We start from the raw sequence: 26,694 nt of genomic DNA, 5'->3' as shown, positions 1-26,694 counted from the left end.
GACTGTCGCCATACTAACATGCTCTGCGCATGTGCAAAAACCAAGAAAGGATGAAGCGGAGATATATATATCTTATCGATCATACCTGAACACAGTGTATATCTAAAATTGAACTAGGGTAACAAGGTTTAGCTTACAATTACGTGGTCATTTGAAAGCAAGACAACAGTTTTTTTTTTCTGTATACGCACATTAAATTACATTAGGAGAAACAGCCTATAGTTAATACATCATGCTCGAACTCGAACCCATTCATTAAAGTAAGATTATAATGTCGACCTTCTGTGAAATCGGCAATGATTATATTATACATGATTTATTCCTAACCTTGACGTCCGCATCGATACGGAATTGCCGAGATATAACTTGATGTTTAATTAGCTCCAAAATGGACGGCCGAGGTATCGTAATTTGAGAGAGACGGCAGAGATAACGAGGCTTTGTTGTCCCGAATCGTTCCGGTATCGGCCGAGGTTGTGAGATGCCATTCTTTCGAATCGTTCCGGTATCGGCCGAGGTTGTAAGATTTCATTCTTTCGAATCGTTCCGAAATCGGCTGATGTTGTGAAATATTATTCCAGCGAATCGTTCCGGTGTCGGCCGTCATAGCGAGACTTTGTATTCCTCCGCATCTTTCTCCCGTGTCGTCTGAGATATACTGATAAGCCATATATAATCTGCATTCTTTTTAAGTCTGTCGATAAAATATCCGCCATAAAGAGACAAAACAACCACGTGATTCCAAAAGACGGCGATGCTATGGCGATAGATGACCGTGATAACGGCGATACGAGGTGACATACCATTCTAGATGTTCAGAATATTTGTGAATTTATTGGCGCCTTGAGGCACATTTCGAATTACAAGATGAACTAATATAATATATGTCATGTATGTCTATTTTATGACATGGTTATTGAAGTAAAGTATATGTAAAACATGTAATCAAAAGAATTATCTGTAAATATAAATATTGGTTTTGATTGGTGGACAGGGTGCATGGACGAACAAACGAGAGAACGAACGAATAAATAATCCGAAAGAACGAATGAACGAGAATATAAGTGAACAGACGGAAATTTGAATGAACGAATGAATGAGTAAATGAATGATGCTAATATATATTTTAGACTCTTTAAATCACGAGATCTATACTGTACATATTTAACAAAGCTTACAAACCCAATAGAATTCAAACCAATCCCATTTCAGATACGATTCTACTGTTAATGTCGACTGTTAATGTCGACTCGTATGAAAAATTTCGTCACGCAAGCGTATCACGTGACCTAATCGCGCGCGGTGCCGTGCTATAAGGGACGATACATGCTTGATCTACATTACTGATATTGGCCTCCTCTCATCAGCACGAAGGGATCACCAGGAGTAAGCTTAATACTACACTGCAGGTAGGATCAGACCCGTGGTCCATATTACACCGACATGAAAAATCATCCGGTGTTGTGTGTGTGACAATGTCGTTATTTTTATGCCATTCCATCTGATTGGGTGTTTTAATGAATAGTTCTGCCGCCTTTGTCATGAGACGACTCCATGTGATGTATTATTTATCGCAAGTTCGATAAATCCCTTTCACGGGTCGGTGTGTTCGAGTGACAGCGATATGGTTAAAACGAATATCACATTGAACCCATTGTTTATATATATATATAGAGAGAGAGAGTGACAATATTTAATTCATGACTTAGTCAAAATCAGGAATTAGCGTCACGTGCGCGTGCTGTTGACGAAAACGTGCCTAGACAGTTTGGCATTTTACTCGTTATATCGATAACGTGTATGGAGCTAATACAGCACGAGGAATTCAGCCATTCTAAGGAGTAATTTTGGAAAGTCTAAGCACCATGTAAGCAGACGGCCAACGACGTCGTTTTAGTTTGCCGGGAAATCACCGGTAACAGCCATTGTACACGACAGTTGTAAAACAGCCGAACAGTAAGATGGAGAAATTGATCAGGGTTGTTACAGCTCGCCGAACTCTCGCTCGTGTCACTACAAGATTCTGCCGTTTAACGTTCCAAATTTAGTAAATCGAACTGTAAAATATATAAACAGCAGCGCCCCCTATTGGCGCGATCTGTCCGCGACAGTTTGACGTGTGGAGTGGGGACATTGAATTTGTTCGGAATGAACTAGCGTAGATGATTTTTCACAGCCTAAAAGATAAAATATCGGGGACTCGTGGAGTTCGTCTGGTATCGACATTTGTCACCGAACCTTTTCTCTCTCAAATGAAGACATATTGTTGTGCGAGAGTTATATCGTTTTGAGAAATTTGGATAAATGACAGTCGATATTTCGGAAATAAATGAAGACCTCTTACAAGTCGCAGCGATTACTATTCATATTCAAATGAACTGTAAATGATATTGAAATTCCAAAGCGCTTGTATTCTGGAAATACCAAAAGTTTTGAAGTGCATATTCCATGAGTGAAATATTGAAAAAAAAATCAACAAATTAGATTTTTTTTCCAGAACTCTAATCTTTCATGCGGGTTAAGTTGGACCTGATAATTAGAAGTTTTTGACGATATTGATCTTTAAGGTTTAAAATGTCAGGGGTGGTGCTTTGTGGACTGTGTAGTATTACTAGGAATGATCAACATTTAGACTGGCTCCAAGAAAGATAGTCAACACAGAACAGACAAATGCAGGAACTAGTCGGATACGGAGAATGCCATCAGAACAGTCAAAGAAATTCGGATAAGATTACGGAAATAGCCAGTAACCTGTGTAATCCGAATATAACTATAGATAAAACCTGCATAATCCGGACAAAATAAACGGATATCCCATGTTGGAATCCGGGTAACGGGATAGACACCGTAATTGCGGTCCGTAGAGAAAAACTGTTTAAAGCGAATGGAATTATAAAGAGTCGAAATTTGAATACAGGAGGAAATAGTGTATATTGAATGTGGAGTCTGTATAAACTTAGACCTCCATATTCTGGATAAAATCACGAACCTGTGTAATGACGTCTGAGTTATTTCAACTTAGAATGTGAACTCTCGGCAGTACCTGCTGAATCATAGTATTAACAGAAACCTGTGTAATTCGGATTATATTACGGCCTAACCTATATGGAATCATGGTATGATTCATAGAACACTTCACTTTTGTATATTTCTCAGGTAAGTGATTGTATGTTTTCAATTAATTAATTATCTTTCTAAATCACTCACTAAATTTGTTTAACGAGCGTGACTTTGGCTCGGGTATGGGTACAGCGTCCATATTGTACCTGCTTAATCGTATTGATCAACGATTTGATATTTCAACGATATTACTTAAAATACTTAACAATGTCGTGGAATTTGTCAATATTTTACGTTATATGTTTCATAAGAAATGTAGAACAATACATTTATGCTATATTTTACTTCTTGTTTATGTAAAAGAATTAGCCTGAGTGAGTTGTCCCTTTAAAGTCGAAGAATTTTGGTAGTAGAAAAAAAAAATGATCATTAATCTGTAGCCGATGTTTGCTATATTTTTTCTTTTTAATTTAAGGAATTGGAACCTGACGTTTGGTGTAGCAGGGCTGGATTGTATCCCGATGGTAGGCTTCAAACTGTACGGAGACAGGTATAGTTATTATACAAGAATGTCTATATTTCATTTACAATTCCCAATATTCATCCGGTATTACTAACAGTCAGGAATCAACTATATCGTATTTACAAATGTTTATATTTTGCCACAGAGACTCCCATTACCTAACGAGCTCTCTTCTATTGGTCTGCCACACAGATTACATCTACATCTCCACACTATTTACGATGTAACAATCCTTTAATTGTTATTTATATCTTCAATATCCATCGAAATTAACACCGATAACGAATGGCGTGAAGTAATTGATTTTACACGTAACATGTTTAGTGATAATGGTGTGAATGCAGTATAAGGGTGTGTTTTTGGTGTTCCCGCGTAGTTCGACTTCCCTTCAATCCGTCACAAACGTTTATTGTTATTTGAAACACAGGGACCTGAGCATTAGTGACGGTTTATATCAATATGGACCTTGTGTAAAGTACAATGCAGAATGCGAATTTTACCGATTTTTGATGTAGACCCCTAAAACGTCTAAAATGGTCTATGGACACTCTGGTGGGTCCATTTTGAAATATATTGTAACTTATTCTCAGATCCCTGTGGATTTGAACATTGAGACAAAAAGGTACGGAATACGATAACAATGGGAATCGTGTTAACAGTTGCAATCTGACAGCGTAATGCTGACCACAATTTTATTTCAGCAGCTGAATTTTCAATTCATTACGTTGAATTATCAATCGGGATATATTGTGACATTTCTAAAGTCGCCTGGTAGCCTAAACGGAAACAATTATACTGCCATACTCAACATGTTTATTTTTGTTATTTTTAAATTTGTGACGCTAATGATAATTATTAATAATTCATGTGTTCCTGTGAAAATGTTTTGAAACATATTCTGCTAGAATAGTTGATCATATATCCTAATACACGATGCACTATCTATATTAACGATAAAAGGTTCAATGCATTCATCGCATATAATGTTACACTCAGAAAAGGGCAACGGTTCCACTATACAAGAAGACACTACATGAATATACCGCTGTCTCCCAAAACACGCACCTCGCACAACATACACGCAACACATCGCATACATGGGAGGCCGTCCTTATATGACCATAGCTGTTAATAGGACGTTAATTAATCAAACAAACAAACAAACAAAGCCTTTAACGACCACCTCTATATAAAAGACCACCTCTGTATAAAAGACCACCTCTATATAAAGACCACCTCTATATAAAAGACCACCTCTGTATAAAAGACCACCTCTGTATAAAAGACCACCTCTACATGTATATAAAAGACCACCTCTGTATAAAGACCACCTCTATATAAAATACCACCTCTGTATAAAAGACCACCTCTATATAAAGACCACCTCTATATAAAAGACCACCTCTGTATAAAAGACCACCTCTGTATAAAAGACCACCTCTACATGTATATAAAAGACCACCTCTGTATAAAGACCACCTCTATATAAAAGACCACCTCTGTATAAAAGACTACCTCTATATAAAAGACCACCTCTGTATAAAGACCACCTCTGTATAAAAGACCACCTCTATATAATAGACCACTTCTGTATAAAAGACCACCTCTGTATAAAGACCACCTCTATATAAAAGACCACCTCTGTATAAAGACCACCTCTGTATAAAAGACCACCTCCGTATAAAAGACCACCTCTATATAAAATACCACCTCTGTATAAAAGACCACCTCTATATAAAAGACCACCTCTGTATAAAAGACCACCTCTGTATAAAGACCACATCTGTATAAAGACCACCTCTGTATAAAGACCACCTCTGTATAAAGACTATCTGCTTATTAAGACCACTTTCTGAGTGACACAAATAACCATTTATTTCACAATATGACCCGAGAATAAAGACCACCTGGCCATAGCGACCACTTTCTATTACCCCTGGTGTGACCTTCAATTGTTCATTGACATGTTAGCTTGTGTAATTACATTTCTTATCTTATCCTCTTTTTCAGAGAATTTTGTACTCAGGCTAATGGTTTCTTGTTGGTTTCGGGAGAGTCCCCTAAACCTAATACACATGTTTATTTATATGTAATTGGTTAGATTGTATCGATTTACTTCAGATCTCTGTCACTAAGGAACACGTCACGCTTGAGTGGTCGCAGAAGTATAGATTTATAGCTATAAAGGATGTATATGAAATATAGATAAGTAACAGGCACGAGGCACGGTTGAATGCCCGGTGAAGTAGCGTAATGGGACCTATAAAATATAGACATTTGTGTAGACTATCGAAGATTCATTATATATTATCGATAATAACCACCATGTATTGGCACTATGGTAATTACATGTACCTAGTGGTTAAAATGATCCTACAAAAACCTAGTCTTCCTCTTCTGTCTCACAGCAGAAACATGTACAAGTGCATATATGTTTTTGCTCACCGGGAACTGAGAATTAGTTACAGTTAATCAGTATGGACTTTGCCAGAGTGTCCATATACTATTCTCGACGTTTTAGAGGTCTATATCAATTTTTTTTTTAACTTTTTCTTTTTTTCTTTTTGGACACCTTGGTGAGTTCATAGTGTTTACAAGAATGAAATATATGAAAAAAGACAAATACAACAAAAAGGAGGACATTTCATGAAACTTTTTTACACAGTAATTTTATATTCACATACATTTTAGTTTTCTTCTCTGGAAGAGAACATCAGCTTGGTCGACTGTATACAACATCTTTTTATTTGTAATCCAATGTACTCTGTTCACATGTTGTATGTACGCATATGGACTCCCAAGAGATGTGCTGTTTAGTTTTCTTGTGAACAGGGTTCATCCATTCTCGCTTTTTTAGTTTAAACGTATTTTATTGCAAACAAATATACAAAAGGATCGGGCACAAATTATTACAACTTATTAAAGCCCTCTCCCAACAACAATTAAGGATTAACTTGAATAGATTTTTTATGTTATGGAGATATAACACAAAAATCTGAGTGTACTATAAATAAACCGCGAAGCGGTTTATGATGAGAGTACACTCAGATTTTTGTGTTATTTCTCCATAACATAAAAAATCTATTCAAATTAATCCTTATAATTCAATTTACTAAAGATAATCTCTTCAACATTTAAAATTCATTTTGGGACTCTTTTGTCAATGAAATTATTACGTCGTCATCTCAGCCAATCAGAAGCGACGTTACAAACGGCGACGCCATTTTTTCCTTTATGGGCTGATAAAGTAAATTTTTAAGCCAATGAAAATGCTCGTAACAAGCAAAAATGAATTATTGACATATAAATACATGCATGTAATTACATTTGCTTTAAATACATATAAAGTTAGATAATGAATAAATATATAAATATATTTTTAGAGAGAAAGAGAGAGAGATAGAGAGAGAGCATTACATTTTTATTATGGATGGGCAAAAATAAATATATATAATGTGCAAAATAATATGAGCAACAATAGAATATTTTCAATAAAGCATATACTGTATAACAAACAAAGGTAAATAATCTATTTGGCAAGTCACAATGGTTACATTATCGATTTCTCAAAACCTTTTGCTGCCCTTTATAAAATGTTGAACACATCTAATATTCATATTTAAATTATTTAATTTCTGAACTAAAATGTTTCTTTCTACATCAAAAAGGACACACTCAAAGAAAAAATGATAGGCATTCTAACATAAATGCCCACACAAACAGCTCGGAGTTTCTGCAAGGTTCAGTCGAAATAAATCATAATTTAAGGAACTACACTGGTGCCTGAGTTTAGTATGAATAATAATAATTTTGCGGTCGCCGATGCCGAAGAAAGGAGGAGGAGAGATATAGTAAATAGGTTTTAGAGAATTTTTGAAAATGGTAATTGAAGCCAACGATTTGACAGAATTGTCTAGGGAGTTCCAACAACGAAGTGTTGACGGTAAAAATGAAGATGAAGTTGACGATAATCTATAATATGGGATTCTATAATTGTTTACAGTTCTCAATGGATATCTAACATTATCTTGAACAGTAGAAGGAAGTAGGGAAGAAAGATATTTTGGAGTTTGATCGTTATGCATCTTATACAAAAGTTGAAGTTTTCTTCTCTTTCTTCTATCCAATAAAGTTTCTAAACCAGTTTCAAATTGTAAGGCATGAACACTTGGATAAGATGGAAGACTCGTGACACTTCTTGCAGCTTCGCGTTGAGCTTTTTCTAACTTTTCAGCTTCTTAAATAGTACAACCATCCCACAATTCACAAGCATACTCTAAGATTGGTAAAATAAAAGTTAATTAAATTCTCAAGAGAGCATCTCTTCTTAATATAAATTTCAATTTTCTCAAAGCATTTATTTTCTTCATAACTGAGGAGTATATAGTTTCGACATGGTCCCCCCATTTTACACTAGTGTTAAAAGTTACAGCCAAATGTGTATGACTATCCGTAAAGTCTAAAACATTTCCGTCAAACACAAGTTCTAACATTTAATCTATTTCATTTCTATTCGAGATAAAAAGTACGTCGGTTTTATCAGGGTTAAAAGTGACCAACCAGGTTTTGGCTCACGTATTAAGAGCTTCAAGATCTCTATTTAGGATAGTTTGAATTTCAAAACAGGAAGGTGAGGAACATTGGAGAGAGGTATCATCAGCGAACAGACGAGATGCAGAATAAAAAATATCGGCTATATCGTTTATGTATATCAAAAATAAAAAAGGTCCTAAGGTAGAACCTTGCGGAACTCCGGCATCAATAGAGCTCAATTTTGAGACGGATTCATTTATACAAACCATTTGCTGCCTTTGATTTAAGTAGTCCTTTAACCAAACGATCACTTCACCACCAATTCCATATGACTTTAATTTTACTAAAAGACTTTTATGCCAGACAAGGTCAAGGGCTTTAGAAATAACACAAAATACAATACAGTTATTTTTTTTCTTCAAGCGATAAACAAATATTATGATACATTTATATTAATTGATATACAGTGGATTGAGCTGGCAAAAAACCAAACTGGTATTTATAAAACAAGGAGTTATCGTGAAAATAGTTATAGATATGCTTAAAATGGCACGTTAAAAAACTTTACCCACAGTTGATAAAAGAGAAATTGGACGATAGCCATTCTCGCATGACAAGAGTTACTTTCCTTCTATTCCATAGGTCGGCTGGTAATCTAGAGTATCTGGATTTATAATTTTGAGTAGTTGCACAGCCCATAATTAGCTAGAACCTTTAGTTAGTGTAGTTTTAAAGATTATAAAGACTCGAAATATTTCTCTCTTTTTCAACACGGACGTGGGACAGTCCACGGTGGAGTTAAGTGGCGAACAATAAACTTTGTTTATTTTACATCGATAACGAAATTGCTCCACTTATATGTAAATCACTTTCGATGTCCTGGATGTAAGCGCGGGAGGGGTCTTAGAGCGGATGGATGGGAAGGTGACCTCTGACCTTTTCACGCCCGTGCCGCGCATCGAACCCAAGTCGGCTAAGTGAAAGCCGAGTAAATTAAAACTGACAATGCAAGTTGAAAAGCATGCGTTTGAGATTTGAAAAAAAAACCCACAAAAAAAACGAAAATTATTGCTGAGACATTCCCCAGTTATGACAGTGTCGTATCCAAGGAAGTGGTAGCCATTTTTTCTTTGCTCTACTTAGTTACCTACCATTGGTCTTCCCCTTTAGTATACAGCCCGGGACTTGACACACTTGCGTCATTCTAACACATCTTGGCTCAGATACACATATGATGCCATGATACTGCAGATTATATTACCAAATTAAAAATGTGTACTCCCCTGATAAGGTTTCTTTGAAACAGCAATATTGTCAGCTAGATCGCAAAATATGCCTTAGTATACACTAGGTTTAACACGTACACGTACAATGTACACTGTATGTCCTTGGTAGTTTATACATGGAAGAGTCGACCCGTTCGGGACAGGTTGTGCACGTGACCTGCATGCTATTTTTTTCCAGTCGAGTACATTAAAAAGTTGTATGGTCTATAACTTTCGGTCTTTTTGCCATAGTGAAAACTGTTTAAGTATTATACATATTTTTCCCCGTCTGTCTGAGTTTTAAACTTTCTAATTTTACAACTTTTTTTATAAAGTTGTAGCACTGGAAGTATTTTTAATTATAAAGTATAAAGTAAAAAATCTTTTTAACGTGTACACATGAAAAATAGGTTCGCAAGAAGCCGAATCATTCCGAAATCTTCGGAACATCATCGCAACAATCTCGAAGTAACACGAGGTTGTGAAACCAAGAGAAAATGTCACCAATTTTTCATAAGCAAAACATGCGGTCGACCTCATCAGACTGGATAATTACAATACTTGATTCACACAATATTTTACGGCAATGTGTGAATCGGATGTTTCCAATGTTCATTCTGTGGATATATACCAGCATGATTTGCTCATATTAGCCAGAAGGAAAACGTAAACAATCACGTGCGCGCTTACGCTAGTTACCTGGCTCACCACGTGCAGGTTGTGGCGAACGCCAGTCATGTGATACGATTCGGAATCCGACAAAACCCGAAGTCATTTTATTCAAAACCAGGAATATATGATGCTTAGATTTCAGCTCTCTTATAGGCCGATATATGCTTTTTGGGAACTAAATCATCAAGTTACATGTCAATGTTGAAATATCTAATGTTTAAACAGTGAAATTAGCATGCAATGTAACTTTAAGTACGATACTATACGTGGAGATATATAGACAAATTTTTGTTTGGATTTTTCACTTGTGTTTAAATTTTATTCTGGGAAACACCTAAATGACCTAAATGGCAGGCGTAGGGGAGTTGACATGTTTTCTTAACAAGACTCATACAGGTTTACAGGTAAGGGCTTCGTTTACATATGAGTAGGTGATACACAGTGGACAATTGCTAGGTGTTGTGTACGTGTATAGAGTGAGCGCACATGTGTAGATTCACACACTTTTTAGAGGGGTCGGTGAGCGCGTTGGAATGCTAGTACAGAGAAAAACAAAAATGGCTGTCCTCGACAGGGAATGTCTCAAAAACAATTCTTGAAATACAAGTGTACTTATGTGTTTTGTGTTAAAATCTCAATTGAATACTTTTAACTTGCGTTGCGTTGTCAGCTTTAACCACCATATCATGTACATTTTGCTGCAGAATTTACTATTGGATTGTCCAAGTCTGGTGCCAGGGTAAGATGAAATTCCGGTTTCCCCAGACATGCATTTTCCATTTACGAATGGATTTTATAAGTCGAGTCCAGACAATTGAAGTACGCAATTTTATATCACATAAAAGAAACAAACCATCGGAAAAGATCGATTATCCGCCTAATCGAGAAAGGGGGATAACTCTTAATATACATATAGAATTAGGCAGCATGTACCCTTAACTAAAACTAATGTCTCTTGTAGATAACTAATTGGTTACACCGAGTAGATCAATTACCCGTCATATAATCAAATTTTACCATAAAACAAATACGTCACGCCAATTACTGTAGAAAGAAAATTACATTTTACAATTGTCGAGGGAGCCGGGAACAAGCTGGCATGTTAGCCGAACCAGATTGAGTTAGACTCTGCGCGATCTATGTACAGGAGAGAAACACTGCTATTTGAATACATCGATCCCCAGGGACAGTTTATGTCTCGGTTACGGCCGTATGTTTGACCGGATGTAGATACGTAATCATACTAGTCGTGTCTAGACTCAAAACGGAGGGGGTCACGGCAACTCTAATGTTATAATCGGTATTGTCACGCGATAGGGCACAGGGGTATGGGATTTGTTAAACCTCTCACAGGGCTGGATACAAGGGCTTGGGTATTGGTTAAACCTATCACAGGGCTGGATACATGGGCTTGGGTATTGGTTAAACCTATCACAGGGCTGGATACATGGGCTTGGGTATTGGTTAAACCTATAACAGGGCTGGATACATGGGCTTGGGTATTTGTTAAACCTATTACAGGGCTGGATACAAGGGCTTTGGTATTTGTTAAACCTCTCATAGGGCTGGATACAAGGGCTTGGGTATTTGTTAAACCTCTCACAGGGCTGGATACAAGGGCTTGGGTATTGGTTAAACCTATCACAGGGCTGGATACATGGGCTTGGGTATTTGTTAAACCTATTACAGGGCTGGATACAAGGACTTTGGTATTGGTTAAACCTCTCACAGGGCTGGATACATGGGCTTCGGTATTTGTTAAACGCCTTCACAGAAACAGGGACTTTATTGAATTTGTCACAGAACTGGGCACAGGGACTTGGTGATTTGTTATCGCAATCTTGGATATGAGGATCATGGGATTCGATAAACGTGTCACACTGGGCACAGGGATCTGATGACATATTATCATAATTGGATAGGGACTTGATACTTTGTCAATATTTCTCTACATACACTTGCTAGATCTATGTTTTGTATTGTTGGTCAGATTACATAGAAATGTAAATACATACTCTAACATAGGCAGTTTGTAAGGGCCATCTCGCAATCTTTCAATCGTGCCAATGCGGCGGCGTACATTTGTATGTAAAAAACTCTGTCGCCACCGATTGTCGTACAGTGACCGGAGATTGCGATACGTACATAAAGCTTTAACCGGCCACGGATTTTTTTTTCACATTTGTACTGCCACCGGGGTTGACCGCCTTATATATCCCTACGACCCAATAGTCCGAACATATCTGATATTAAAGAGTAATATTGATATGTACAATGCAATCCGGTTTAACATCTCCCCCAATATCTCATTATGCGGACCATTTCCGTCATTAAGGGTAGAATAAACAGGTCAAAGAGAGGGGTAGGAAACGAAAAAATATTCGTTAAAGATGCTCCACCGCCGACAAATGGTATTTTTTCAATTTTAAAAATAGGAGCAGACGATTTAGTATATTTCTTCAGTTACAAAAGTTACTTATTTTACACCATTACCACCATTGGAAAGTTTGAACTTCTAATGTTACCTCAAGTTAAAAATATGAAAAATAATTAATTGCATCCCGAAAAAATTCCGTACCACTATATCCTATATGGAATGAATTACTGAATGCGCATGTACCAAAGGCAAAATAAATTGTTTTATGTTATTTTTGTGTTAATTAGACTATTATATACAGGATTAAACACCAATTATTGTTCAAATGATGAATATCATTTATGCTCTGTCGGCGGTGGAGCATCTTTAAATACACGTATATATTGTATAATATAACGACGTTTACAGGTATGATAAAGGTCATGTTTCGGTAAGATTTGATTAGATATATCATTTTTTCATGGAGCAACGTTAATCCTAAATCAATTACAGTGTACATAAGACTTTTAATCGGACATCTTAAAGCTTGTATGTTTGTATGATAATTCATTGAATGTATGCTTGTGATGAGATATCCTTTGAAATGTAATATATTGTTTTTTTATTATTATTTTTATTATCATTTTTTTCTAATTTTGATGTTATTTTGACCTTGCGATGCTCCATGAAGAAATGACAAGTTGCCGTCTAATGATATTATCAGATCGGCAGTGCCGAAAAATGTTTTCGTCAAAATACGTTAATTACTTACAATATTTACAACGGACTATAGGGCCTTCGGACTATTCGACCTTCGGCTAAAGGGCCTTCGGACTATTAGGCCGTAGGTATATAAGGGGTGTCACTCCCACCGGGGGTTTACAGTGGGACCTTACTATTGTTTTTTTTTTTTTTTTTACTCCTAAATGTTTTAAAGGTCCCACGTGTATACAAAACACAAATTTTAATTTCAATCTGGCTATGATTCATGTAATGCAGAAGCGAACCTTATTTGAACCTAATATCCATCTGGGGTGTCTAAAAATAGCAACACACCCACGTTTAGATACGCAAGCTAACGCCGTATGTCAATAAAGCAAGGAGTGACAAGGAGAAAACAACAAGGAAAGGAAAGTTACGAACACTCGATATATTTAGAAGCCTTTAGGGAGTGTAATGTGGAACCTCTGGTGGTGGCATCGAAAGTGATTTACATTTAATACATTAATGTTATGATGTATTGTGTGTAAGATTGGTAAAGACAAATATGACGAAAGTGTATTGTTAGTAGACAAATTGAACATTAATGTTATGATGTATTGTAAGTGTAATATTGTTAGTAGACGAAATATGACCCCTCCTCTACATTAATGTTATGATGTATTGTAAGTGTAAGATTGTTAGTAGACCCGAAATATGACCCCTCCTCTACATTAATGTTATGATGTATTGTAAGTGTAAGATTGTTAGTAGACGAAATATGACCCCTCCTCTACATTAATGTTATGATGTATTGTAAGTGTAAGATTGTTAGTAGACGAAATATGACCCCTCCTCTACATTAATGTTATGATGTATTGTAAGTGTAAGATTGTTAGTAGACGAAATATGACCCCTCCTCTACATTAATGTATGACGAAATATGACCCCTCCTCTACATTAATGTTATGATGTATTGTAAGTGTAAGATTGTTAGTAGACGAAATATGACCCCTCCTCTACATTAATGTTATGATGTATTGTAAGTGTAAGATTGTAGTAGACGAAATATACCCCTCCTCTACATTAATGTTATGATGTATTGTAAGTGTAAGATTGTTAGTAGACGAAATATGACCCCCTCCTCTACATTAATGTTATGATGTATTGTAAGTGTAAGATTGTTAGTAGACGAAATATGACCCCTCCTCTACATTAATGTTATGATGTATTGTAAGTGTAAGATTGTTAGTAGACGAAATATAACCCCTCCTCTACATTAATGTTATGATGTATTGTAAGTGTAAGATTGTTAGTAGACGAAATATGACCCCTCCTCTACATTAATGTTATGATGTATTGTAAGTGTAAGATTGTTAGTAGACGAAATATGACCCCTCCTCTACATTAATGTTATGATGTATTGTAAGTGTAAGATTGTTAGTAGACGAAATATGACCCCTCCTCTACATTAATGTTATGATGTATTGTAAGTGTAAGATTGTTAGTAGACGAAATATGACCCCCTCCTCTACATTAATGTTATGATGTATTGTAAGTGTAAGATTGTTAGTAGACGAAATATGACCCCTCCTCTACATTAATGTTATGATGTATTGTAAGTGTAAGATTGTTAGTAGACGAAATATGACCCCTCCTCTACATTAATGTTATGATGTATTGTAAGTGTAAGATTGTTAGTAGACGAAATATGACCCCTCCTCTACATTAATGTTATGATGTATTGTAAGTGTAAGATTGTTAGTAGACGAAATATACCCCTCCTCTACATTAATGTTATGATGTATTGTAAGTGTAAGATTGTTAGTAGACGAAATATGACCCACTCCTCTACATTAATGTTATGATGTATTGTAAGTGTAAGATTGTTAGTAGACGAAATATGACCCCTCCTCTACATTAATGTTATGATGTATTGTAAGTGTAAGATTGTTAGTAGACGAAATATGACCCCTCCTCTACATTAATGTTATGATGTATTGTAAGTGTAAGATTGTTAGTAGACGAAATATGACCCCCTCCCTTTCTCTGTCTTTACCTCTTTCTGCTATAATTTGGCAAAACATTTTCCTCGTTGTTCCCCTATCCATGTCTAAATGTTTACGTATGAAAATGTTTATAAAACTGTATAATTTCAATACTAAATCTACTTAACCTATGTTTATAGCTATACTAAATCTACTTAACCTATGTTTATAGCTATACATATTTTACTACTGTATACGTTTCTTTAGCGTTAACTTTTTTTCCAGACCTCCAACCTTTTGAATTTTCTTTAGGTATAAAAAGGTCATTTATCTAAACATTTCCTCACTTTTACTCGCATGGAACCATCTCCTATAGAATTTGCCCCCTCCTTCCCGCCCCTCTAAGATAGTTCAATGCACCCTTCATTGTATCCGGAACCGCATTCTATTTTACTTCTCTCCCGGTAGCAAATTAGTTTACTTCCGTTGACCTACATTAAAAATGTATCATATTTCCTATCTATAGGGAAGTAGAAATCTAACATAAAAGGAAAATCAATACATTTTGTATGGTACATATCAGATTAAACGTCTTATCTTGTCTTAACCGAGTTCTCCAGAAGAGCCTAGGTTTTGATTCCATTACTGTGGTAACAGTATCGCCATCATGATTCTGGAAGAGCTATGCGACATTCCACAACATCAATAAATTGTAAAAAAAATAAATTGGCCGCCAGGGAAATCAAACGGTAACACCAGAGCAGTTTTTATAGTGTAATGTGACGGAGATCTCGTTAGAACGTGCGTAGAGTTATCGAAACTCCATAATATGAATGTCAACTGGTTTCAAATTGACTAATATCATGTTTCCTTTTTAATTTCTTACACAAATTTTAAAGGTTATAAACCGAGGTAATGAAACAAAATGCTATACTAAGATAAAACATCTTCGTAATTGTAAATGGTTCTTTTCTGTGATCGTTATTGACTTATTGTAGACTAAAACAATGCCTCGCGTGTGAGGAGGACCACGGTATTGTTCTGTGACATACATAATGTGATATGTACTACAGAGGCAATATATTTCAACGTGAAATTCATGTGAACTTCGTGTGAAATTCAGGTAAACGTTACATGAATTTCATGTGAATTTCACGTGAAATTAACATTTTTGCCACAGTTCACGTGAAATTAACGTGGTTTATTGCCTGTGTTAAAGACATGATTCGTAAACACGATACATATGACAACTGTCATTTGAATAACATAAAATGATAAAATGCGTATTTCATAAACAACTCTGGCTGTTAATAAGACGCTAATTAATCAAACAAACAAACATAGGTAAAGCTTTCCATTTCAATATTCCTGTTACATCTTGATTCCATTAATTCTAACCCTATTCTGACACTTCTCGATGATTCATCCGATGTTGATTGTTCTACACCTTCTGAGAGTCTCTTCACAACTTCTCGTTTTGTTAAAAATTGATAACTTTGTTGACATAGCTTGCCTTAATTAGCATTAACCTGTATGACCCTCCTTGACCTCATTAACTAACATGGCAATATCGACCTTTTTACCCTGGTGACCTTTATGACGTTTTATCTCGCTGTTCTGTATGTGTTGATCTCGTTGACCTCTGTGACATTTGACCTTGTTCTGTATGATTTGGCTTGTTGACCTCTATGACATTTGACCTTGTTCTGTATGAGTTGACGTTGTTGACCTCTTTGACATTTTACCTTGTTCTGTATGATTTGGCTTGTTGACCTCTATGACATTTGACCTTGTTCTGTATGAGTTGACGTTTTTGACCTCTATGACATTTAACCTTGTTCTGTATGAGTTGACCTCGTTGACCTCTATGACATTTTACCTTGTTCTGTATGAGTTGACCCCTTTGACCTCTATGACATTTTACCTTGTTCTGTATGAGTTGACGTTGTTGACCTATATGACATTTTACCATGTTCTGTATGATTTGGCTTGTTGACCTCTATGACATTTTACCTTGTTCTGTATGAACTGACCTTGTTGACCTCTATGACATTTTACCTTGTTCTGTATGAGTTGACCTTGTTGACCTCTATTACATTTTACCTTGTTCTGTATGAACTGACCTTGTTGACCTTCATGACATTTTACCTCGTTGGACTGTATGAGTTGACCTTGGTGACCTTTTTGATATGTGACTCTTATTGACATATATAACCGTTTTAACCACGTTAAGCTTTTTAACATTTCCCTCCTGGTGTACAATCATTGATATTTTTGTCACTTATATAATATCCTTACATCGTTGACATTTTAAGTTTTTCTTCTTTGGGTTAGAATCGCCATGTATTAATGTCTTTTTGATATACATGGCATGCTGTGGGATTGTTGGATCAGTTTAACCTTTTATGACGCATTAATTAACGGTAGTTATGACGTAATTATCTTAATGGAGTCTGTATAAGTTCTTCAGCGGCGGAATGGAAATTCTGTAACTTAAACACATGAGGAGCATTATAAACTGATTTATCAAGGGCCCGCATCAGTGATATTTAAATAATTCTATATAAAATTAACTCTATAAAATCTACGAAGTTGTCAATGCGTAGGAAGTTACTTGCGAATGAAATAATGGCGGTACCTGTATATACGTCGCAGACGACAATGTCACGTGACTCATTTTAATGGACCGAATTGGAGAAAAGTTTTCTCCATATTGTAAAACAGATCACTATTGGGTGTGGATTTCTCTGGCACTGAGATATATATATATTGCGTTTAAGTTGATGATTATCGGGCAGGGACCAATTTATCTTTTCTAGTAATTTAAAGTTGTGTCGAATCTCTGAGATAACTGTCGTTAGCTGGAGAATGGAGACGTCTCTGGAAGAGGAATGAAACCTCTTATATCGTTTAGAACCGAGCCATTAATGGCAGGGACTTGAGTTCTTTGTACTGAAGAGCCTGATCTTTATATTACTCTCTACCATGATGAGTTATTTTTGTCATTAACCCTTTCTATACCAACCACTTACCCGGTCTATACCGGCCACTTATCCGGTCTTTACCGACCACTCATACGGTCTATACCGACCACTTATACGGTCTATACCGACCACTAATCCTATCCATACCGACCACTAACCCTGGCTATACCGACCACTTACCCTGATTATACCGACCACTTACCCTGATTATACCGACCAATTACCCTGATTATACCGACAACTATCCCTGATCAAACCGATCACTAACTCGGTCTATACCGATCAATATTACTGTCTATACCGACCACTAACCCTGTCTATAACGACCACTAACCTTGTCTTTACCGACCACTAACCTTGTCTTTACCGACCACTAACCTTGTCTATAACGACCACTAACCCTGTCTATAACCAAAACTTACCTTGTCTATAAAGACCACTTAACCGGTATATACCGACCACTAACCCTATCTTTATCGACCTTTAACCCAGTCTATACGACCAATAGCCCTGTCTACACCGACCACCTATCCTGTCTATACCGATCACTAACCATTTAACTTACCTTGTCTATAACAACCAATAACCCTGTCTATAACGACCACTAATCCTGGCTATACCGACCACTATAACTGTCTTTATCGACCACTAACACTGTCTTTATCGACCACTAACACTGTCTATATCGATCACTAACCCTGTTTACATCGATAACTAACCCTATCTATATCGACCACTTACCATGTCTTTATCGACCACTAAACCGGTCTATACAGATCACTTACCCTGTCTATACCGACCACTTACCCTGATTATACCGACCAATTACCCTGATTATACCGACCACTAACCCTGTCTATACCGATCAATAATAATGTCTATAACGACCACTAACCCTGTCTATACCGACCACTTACCCTGGCTATACCGACCACTAACCCTGTCTATACCGATCAATAATAATGTCTATAACGACCACTAACCCTGTCTATACCGACCACTTACCCTGTCTATACCGATCACTAACCCTGTTTACACCGATCAATAACCCTGTTTACACCGATTACTAACCCTGTCTATATCGACCACTTGCCCTGTCTATATCGACCACTAAACCGGTCTATATCGACCACTAAACCGGTCTATAAAGACCACTAACCCTGACTATACTGACCACTTACACTGTCGATAACGACCACTAACAATGTTTATTACTACCACTTACCCTGTCTATAGCGACCATGTATATAATTTTGTTTTGTCAATAAAACGACATTGAGCAAATACCTGTCTATAAAGGCCACCTTCTATAAAGGATATATGTTTGTAAAGAACACCTGACCCCAAGATCACGAAACAGACTTGGTCCAAATTGATATACACTGTAATTTAACTAATTCTCAGATGATTTAAAGCTGACAATGCAAGTTAAAAACATGCAGTTGAAATTAAAAAAAAATATTAACGAAATATTTTTTTTTCAAAAATTGTTTCTGAGACATCCCCTAGTTATGACAGTGTGGTATCTAAGGAAGTGGCAGCCATTTTTCTTTTGCTCTGCTTAGTAACCTTCACTGGCCAACCCCCTATATAAAGCACGGGACACTTGACACACGTGTATCATTCTAAACATATCTTGTCTCAGATACACATGCCCCGATATTGCAAATAACAATGTCAAATTGAAAATAAACACTGCACTCACCTGACAATATTTCATTGAAGTAATAGATGAATGTGTTGTCAGCTATATCCCAACATATGTCCAATACGAACTAATAAAACACTTCAATATACACTAAGTTTTACACGTACATGTACAACGACACGTGTGTGTCCTTGATAGTTGTCGCTCGTTCGGATCAGGTACGTAGTCACGTGTATATGGTCAGTTGAGTGCGTCGGGTACGATGATATACGTGGAGATATGTGGACGGATTATTTTTGGATTTCTATTCACTTGCGTTGGAATTTTATTTTGAGAAACATCTAAATGACAACTTCGAGGAGTTGACATGTTTTCTAGCTAAAAAAGTCCCATATAGTTTTACAGGTGAGGGTTTTGTTTACCTATTTGTAGGTGACATAACCTGTGGACTGCTAGGTGTATAGGTACATGAATGAGCGCACGTGTGTCGATTCACGCGCTTTATATAGGGGTCGGTGAGTTGTCGGAATGTAAAACAAAAATGGCTGTCCTCAACCGGGGAATGTCTCATAAACGATTCTTGGAAAAACGAGTATACTTATTTTAAAAAAAATCATGTTAATAATTTTAACTTGCATTGTCAGCTTTAAGTACTAATAATCTTTTTTATTTTGTCTTTTCCAGGGGTAGCAAGTTGAATACCTACATCACTTTTCTACATTAGACTGTGGAGTGTGGACCATGGTTGTTTCGGTGAAAGTCTCCGTCGGAACAGGAGGTCCGGGACCGAACCCCTTTACTATAATTTTTATGCTAGTTCTACTGGCGTTTTTGGCGATAGTGGTATTTGCAATGACTATGGAAGTTTTACGTTTGAAGAGGATAGCGGACGGACTCAGCATGCTTAATGATACAACGACGGCGCACGGTATTGGTTAGAAGGACAACACGTGATGTGTAAAAAGTCGTCTGTGATTGGTTCTTCAGTTACGCATTTAACTTCCTGTAATGACGTCATTTCCTGTTACACGATTAATTTTCAGGAAATAAGAGACTGGTTCCCTTCCCTTAGTTCTCTACTCCCCGTCAGGCTGCGCTTCGTTCTCTGTTCAGCTTCCGCAAGGGAGGTAACTGATGAGGTGGGAACCAGTCTTAGGAAAAGATGGCTATGTCACATTAATTACAGATATCGTGATGGGACAGGATTCTACCCAACAAAAAGACAGATATCGGTCCATCTACCAATTAATCATCAACCAGCTAAGTTAATGTATTTTGTTTCCGAAATCACCTGCCAATTTTGCTGTCACAGAAAGTACTTCGACCAATTGCAATGAAGTTGATTATTTTGAAAATGTGATATTTCATAATTTTGCATTGTAAAATTACATGTTTATATATTCAAATGCTCAAATGCTCAACATAGATATGTATATATAATTATCTGATACTATTTTTCATATAATAATGGTCATGAAATCAAAAAGACACGCTTTGAAAGATCATTGTAGACAGCATTTCTTCATTTACCATAGAAATCAGCCATTTTTATTTTTCATATTATGGAATTTCATGAACTCAAAAGCGAAACGTTTGGCCGGGTCATTGTTTGTAGCAATTTTTATTGATCATATTTTAAAAGACTATCGAGGTTGATACTGCTTTAACTCATTCCCCCCTGAAATTAAATAATGGACTGGTCTAATATTTTACTTAGAAGAATCTAAATGTGTCTTCAGGGGCGAACGAGTTAAATTGTGATGTGATTTGAGGTGCCATAGAACTGTGTAGTAATTATCTAACTTGATCTCTGATCATTTTATGCAGATTTTCAATGCATTTATAGCTTCCTCGTCCATGCTATACAGTAATTGAATGTCGATGTCAATTAAATCATTTCATTTGCATGTTTTAGAATGTTTTAGAATCGACTACACATGTCTTCATATTGATTTTTCATTCTTTGGAAACAAAACATAACAAAAAACTGCTATAGTTTTAATCGAATTTGAAAAAATGAAAGAATATTTCTATTCCCGGTAAGTATTTTTTCTAAGTCTCTTAATGCTATCTCCTCTGGATATGTAAGCAGTCTAAAAGATCGCAAGGACATTTATAAAATGCTTCTTGTGTCTCCTAAAGACCTTGACCTTTGTATGATGTTCATCAATAGTCAGTTGATCAGAGGTCAATTACATCTAACGGCGGTGTGTGCAAAGGCGATGACATAGATCCATCCGTTTAATTGCTACGTGTAAATAGAAAAAAAATGTTAACATCAACGAGTTTCTAATGTTTCCATGATTTTACGCTGTTACTGCGAAACAATATTTTTACACGTCAGTATGTAAGTGTAATTTAAAAATAAAGTACAATTTGTTGAATATAACCGTATAAGCTTTCTCGGCTGTTAAGGAACAGGACTTTCGGTCCTATATGTGAAATGTCACCTCACTATGCTAATGGTCATTTGATTGGGTTATTAGGATTTATATTATTCTATGTTAAAGGCCCACTGCCTTTCCGAAACGGCTTTTATTTGTTCATAACGCGGGTCGTCTTATGTTTCCCGCTGTCATCCTAAATAGCGCGCGGTAGTTGACTTTCACTGCGCCAGACGGCAAAACAGCGAAATAGCTCTTTTGTTACTATGCATTACATAGGAAATCTTGCAGGTTTGGTATTGATACCTCACCTTAGGCCCTCGGTATATATTTAGAGAGGTTAATGTTTTTAAAAGACCTTTATGTTTTGGTCCAGAAAAGGGGGCCGCGGTGGCCGAGTGGTTAAGATGTCTCGACATATTACCACAAGCCCTCCGCCTCTGGGTTGCGAGTTCGAATCCCATGTGGGGCAGTTGCCAGGTACTGACTGCTGATCGGTGGTTTTTCTCCGGGTAATCTGGCTTTCCTCCACCACACCTGGCACGTCCTTACATTACCCTGGCTGTTCATATGATGCTAAACTAATAAAACTCCGGAAAAGTAGTGTCCCTTTAACATATTAACAAACTATCAACTATGTACTATCAACAATGTTCTTATATCTATACGATTTGTTGAAAAGTGGTCTGTTTATTATATTTGCCGCGTGGTAACAGTTAGTTTTGATATTTTCTACAACTTTCAAAATCATGTACTTATGTGCTTGAAATATTACATGTATTTGTATTCCTGAGAATATGCAATTTGATATTCAGCATAAAAAGTTATCCGCTCCAATGGCTCTTATTTTTAGGTATTGCACACAAACTGGTGACGTACAGTAAAACATTAACCTCAAGGACAGATAACTCTTCAATATGCAAATATGTCTGATGATAATCCGTATTTGACGAACGAATTATTCTTGTGTTGATACATGAAAGTGCTCATGTTGAATAATATTGTTTTAATTTGTTGAAATACATCAAGTCTACACAGTAATGTTCATATGTTGCATTTTTGATGAGGTCGAGCTCTGAAGATGAATCTGACAATGTCTATATTTCATTTTTGGATACAATTACTTACTACGTTTACTCAAACATTGAGAGACTACTCAAATTTGATTTAGGTAATTTTTCAATCAAATTAAAACTGCAGATTTTTATTTTCAGTTTATTTAATGGAGGAAATGATAACATTTGATAACGGGTCACGTTCAAGCGGTCTTTACACTCTCGCCATCTTTCAATATCACCGAAAACGACATTTCGTCACAGTATCAAATAAATGTTTATCGTTGTTTTGTAATTTGGGCGAAATGACTAGAGACACGGAAGTAATTCAGTATTCTGAATGCAATGATTTGTTTGGACAATTGAAATTTTTACCAAATCTAATGGGATGATGCCATATCCTCTACGAAACTCAATTACTGAAATTCACCTTGAAATCCCGAACATACCATCATCATGAAAATCATCAGTCTTATGCTAGTGAATGATTAAACGGAAGAAATGTTCAATATTAACTTATTCATGTTGTTACTTTCTACAATTTTAATAAATTTGTTTCTTTTGTTCATGTTTGTAATATTTTTTTATCAGTAGTTTATATCTAAAACACTTCTGTGCTTAATTCAGATGAGTTATCTCTAGTTTTGTCACTATCAAAAACCTTGACCCAGTTTCACGAGATTCATTATCTTAAAATTCTCCATGGGAAAGTATTACAGATTTTAAGGAAGGCTCAGTAACTTGTTTTTGCTAGATTCTCTGATGGTTTCTATGGAGAATTTCAAGTTAAGAAATCCCTTAAAGTTTTGAAATGGTATTATATTGTAAACGGATTACTTCCCTTTAATAAATTGAAAAAAATTTCTTTCCTTAGATGAAAAGGTCAAAATACACAAACAAATATGTAGATCAATTAATTTTGATATTAATATTATGTAATGCTTTTGATTAATACCTTGTCATTTAAATATTAATAAAATTAGATTTTATATTGATAGATCATTTGTATACTTCTAAAGATATATATTTGTATATTTAGAATGATTTATAATAACACACAAGAATTTGAAATTACTAAGGTAAATCGAGATCATGTATCTAGTCTTACTAGCCAAAATAACAATGAAAACTAAATTCTTAAAATCCAAATTCACATGGAATCTGTTTTCAAAGCATTTTCAATCAATAAATACATTGATAGGTCATAAGCGAATCACCAGCCAATCAGATAGGATATCAGATTAAAGACCCAATGTTTTCTACTCCTGGATATATATTTTTTTTTATTACATAATTTGTTTACACCAATCTATATATGAAGAAATATAATATTTTCAACTATTACACCGACCGTTCAATAAAACCTTGTTATATTGCACGGTTCGAAGTTATATTGCACGCTTCCATGGAAACGTTATATTGCACGGTTCGAGATGTTATATTGCACGGCTTTAGGAACACCTCGCTGTTGTTGTCTAGTTTTGTAGAAAACTTCCGAGGAATTGCGAGTAACAGTGAGTTACGTTATTATGACGTCACAAAGGTTCACGCTCAATTTCGCGCTGGATTTATAGATCTCGAATCAAGCACGTCATGTAGACGTTTACTGTACCGAGTAAAGGACGGACACGATGAATGTATTATATCAAAAGGCTGCAAGCAGGTCTAATAATGTGAAAACAGACAATAAGACATCCAAAACGGAGTTACAACGTGACGTACGTGGGCTATACGTCAATCTTCAATAGGATATTAGGTTTTTTCCGTACGGTACGGTGTTGATTTTTTTGTTAAGTGATTGTCGTATTCGTTTTATAAAAATAATATTCAACTGAAAAACTGGTGATTATGTAATAAAACAAATATTCCATGGTTTCTGTGCTCTAGTTCATAATATTTACCCCTCGGTGATGGTAATCAACAAATGTTATATTGCATGAGGCCAAAGGCCGAGTGCAATATAACATTTGTTGATTACCATCACCTCGGGTTAAATATTATGAACTAGAGCACAGTAACCCATGAAATATTTGTATAATATTCTATTGTACGGAAATCCTAATATACCGAGAACAAAAAGAAAGGTTTAAAGTAAAATATTTTGAAAGAAAATTGTATTTTGCAATCTTGCAATGGCTGCATGTGTATTGGGTAAGGTCCAGGTGCAAATCTCGGGTGGTTTGGAACACTTGGATTAGTCCCTAACGAAACTCTCGTTCCACATCCTGCACGTAGTTTTTGTAGATTCGCTTTCATTCTACTGTCTGGAAGGTATGCGTGTCATTCCTAAAGTGTTGTTCATTAGGGACAGAAAATCTGCAGATCCGTCGTGTATTGATGTGTACTCCAATAGATTGAGACAAAAATACATTAGCAAATAGAATAAAATAAAATTTTATGACATCATAATGAAATCAAAATAAATATTGATGTCTCTATACAGCGGTACCTTTCTTTTTGTTCTCAGTATAAGACCATTGCCGACAATAATTTTACAGTATAAGACCATTGCCGACAATAATTTTACATCGCTTCGTAAATAACAGGTGATTTGTTTTACAAGTTCCGACACGAAATGTTGCTCATATCTACGACTAATTGACTATCATCAGTTGTGTAATATATCATTCTTTACATACCAAATCTACTTTGGTTTTAAGTTTCCACTTTGTAGTAATTTATCCCTTAGCTATGAATTTGATCCTTTCGTTATTGTTAGGTAATTAGTTCATCATACTCTATTTGTGTTATCATATCTTGTATACGGATTAAGGAAATAGATTCATACTGTATATCATACATTACAATTCTTTATATTTATATGAAATTTTTTAACTAAATACATACAAACTGTAACTAATTGTCAGATCCATGTGTGTCGAACCGGTGATATTAGTCCTGACCGGAGCCCGTGTTCTTTATAAAACCTGATGTCGCATGTCGCATACATGTATGTACCCTTAAATTTGGGATACACAAACAATACAGTAAACAAGCGCTTGGTAAGAAAGAAGGAAGAAACAAATTCGAGTTATCTCCCTTTATCTAACCAATTTTGATACCCTAAATATTTGTTAATACGTATAACCCGTATGACGTTTTATATTGTAGATTTATATACTTGTAAAAGGATGTGAAATCCCCGGGGCCAGTCCTTATCCGGAGGAACATACGAAGCTAATAAACCAGAGGGTCTGGTGAGCGTACACGTGTCATTAACACAGCTCATAGTCTACACGTGTCGAGATGTTGGAACGTTAGCTCTGAAAACCATCGATTATTTTCGGTATTGTAATAGTAATTGTCGTATGGAGACATTCGGGATATTTTATAAAGGATTTCGAGCTGTTAAATGTCTCATCACATATCGGATCGTTATGTAGCGTACATATGTAACTGTAAATTCACCTCTTATGTTTAGTTCTGTCGCAAATTTGATCGCCGTCTGTCTGTTTTACTTCAATACAACGATTCTGCCGAAGCAGAGTCGTTTACGATCTTTCTGGGATTTGTCCGGCTTTTAGTGA

At 35.9% G+C, this 26,694-nt stretch overlaps 1 long non-coding RNA gene across 1 annotated transcript; it reads left to right on the top strand.

Annotated features, from left to right (window-relative positions):
* Positions 1–1,562: 1,562 nt before the first annotated feature.
* LOC138306075 (uncharacterized) lies at positions 1,563–23,733 on the top strand. Its single transcript, XR_011205773.1, has 3 exons — positions 1,563–3,156; positions 3,536–3,610; positions 20,413–23,733. It is a non-coding gene; the product is annotated as an uncharacterized lncRNA (long non-coding RNA).
* Positions 23,734–26,694: the final 2,961 nt, after the last annotated feature.

The sequence above is a fragment of the Argopecten irradians genome, chromosome 13 (genome assembly GCF_041381155.1).
Source record: "Argopecten irradians isolate NY chromosome 13, Ai_NY, whole genome shotgun sequence".
Taxonomy (NCBI): domain Eukaryota; kingdom Metazoa; phylum Mollusca; class Bivalvia; order Pectinida; family Pectinidae; genus Argopecten; species Argopecten irradians.
The sequence above is the reverse complement of the archived record's forward strand: the minus strand, read 5'-3'. Positions and strand labels throughout refer to the sequence as shown.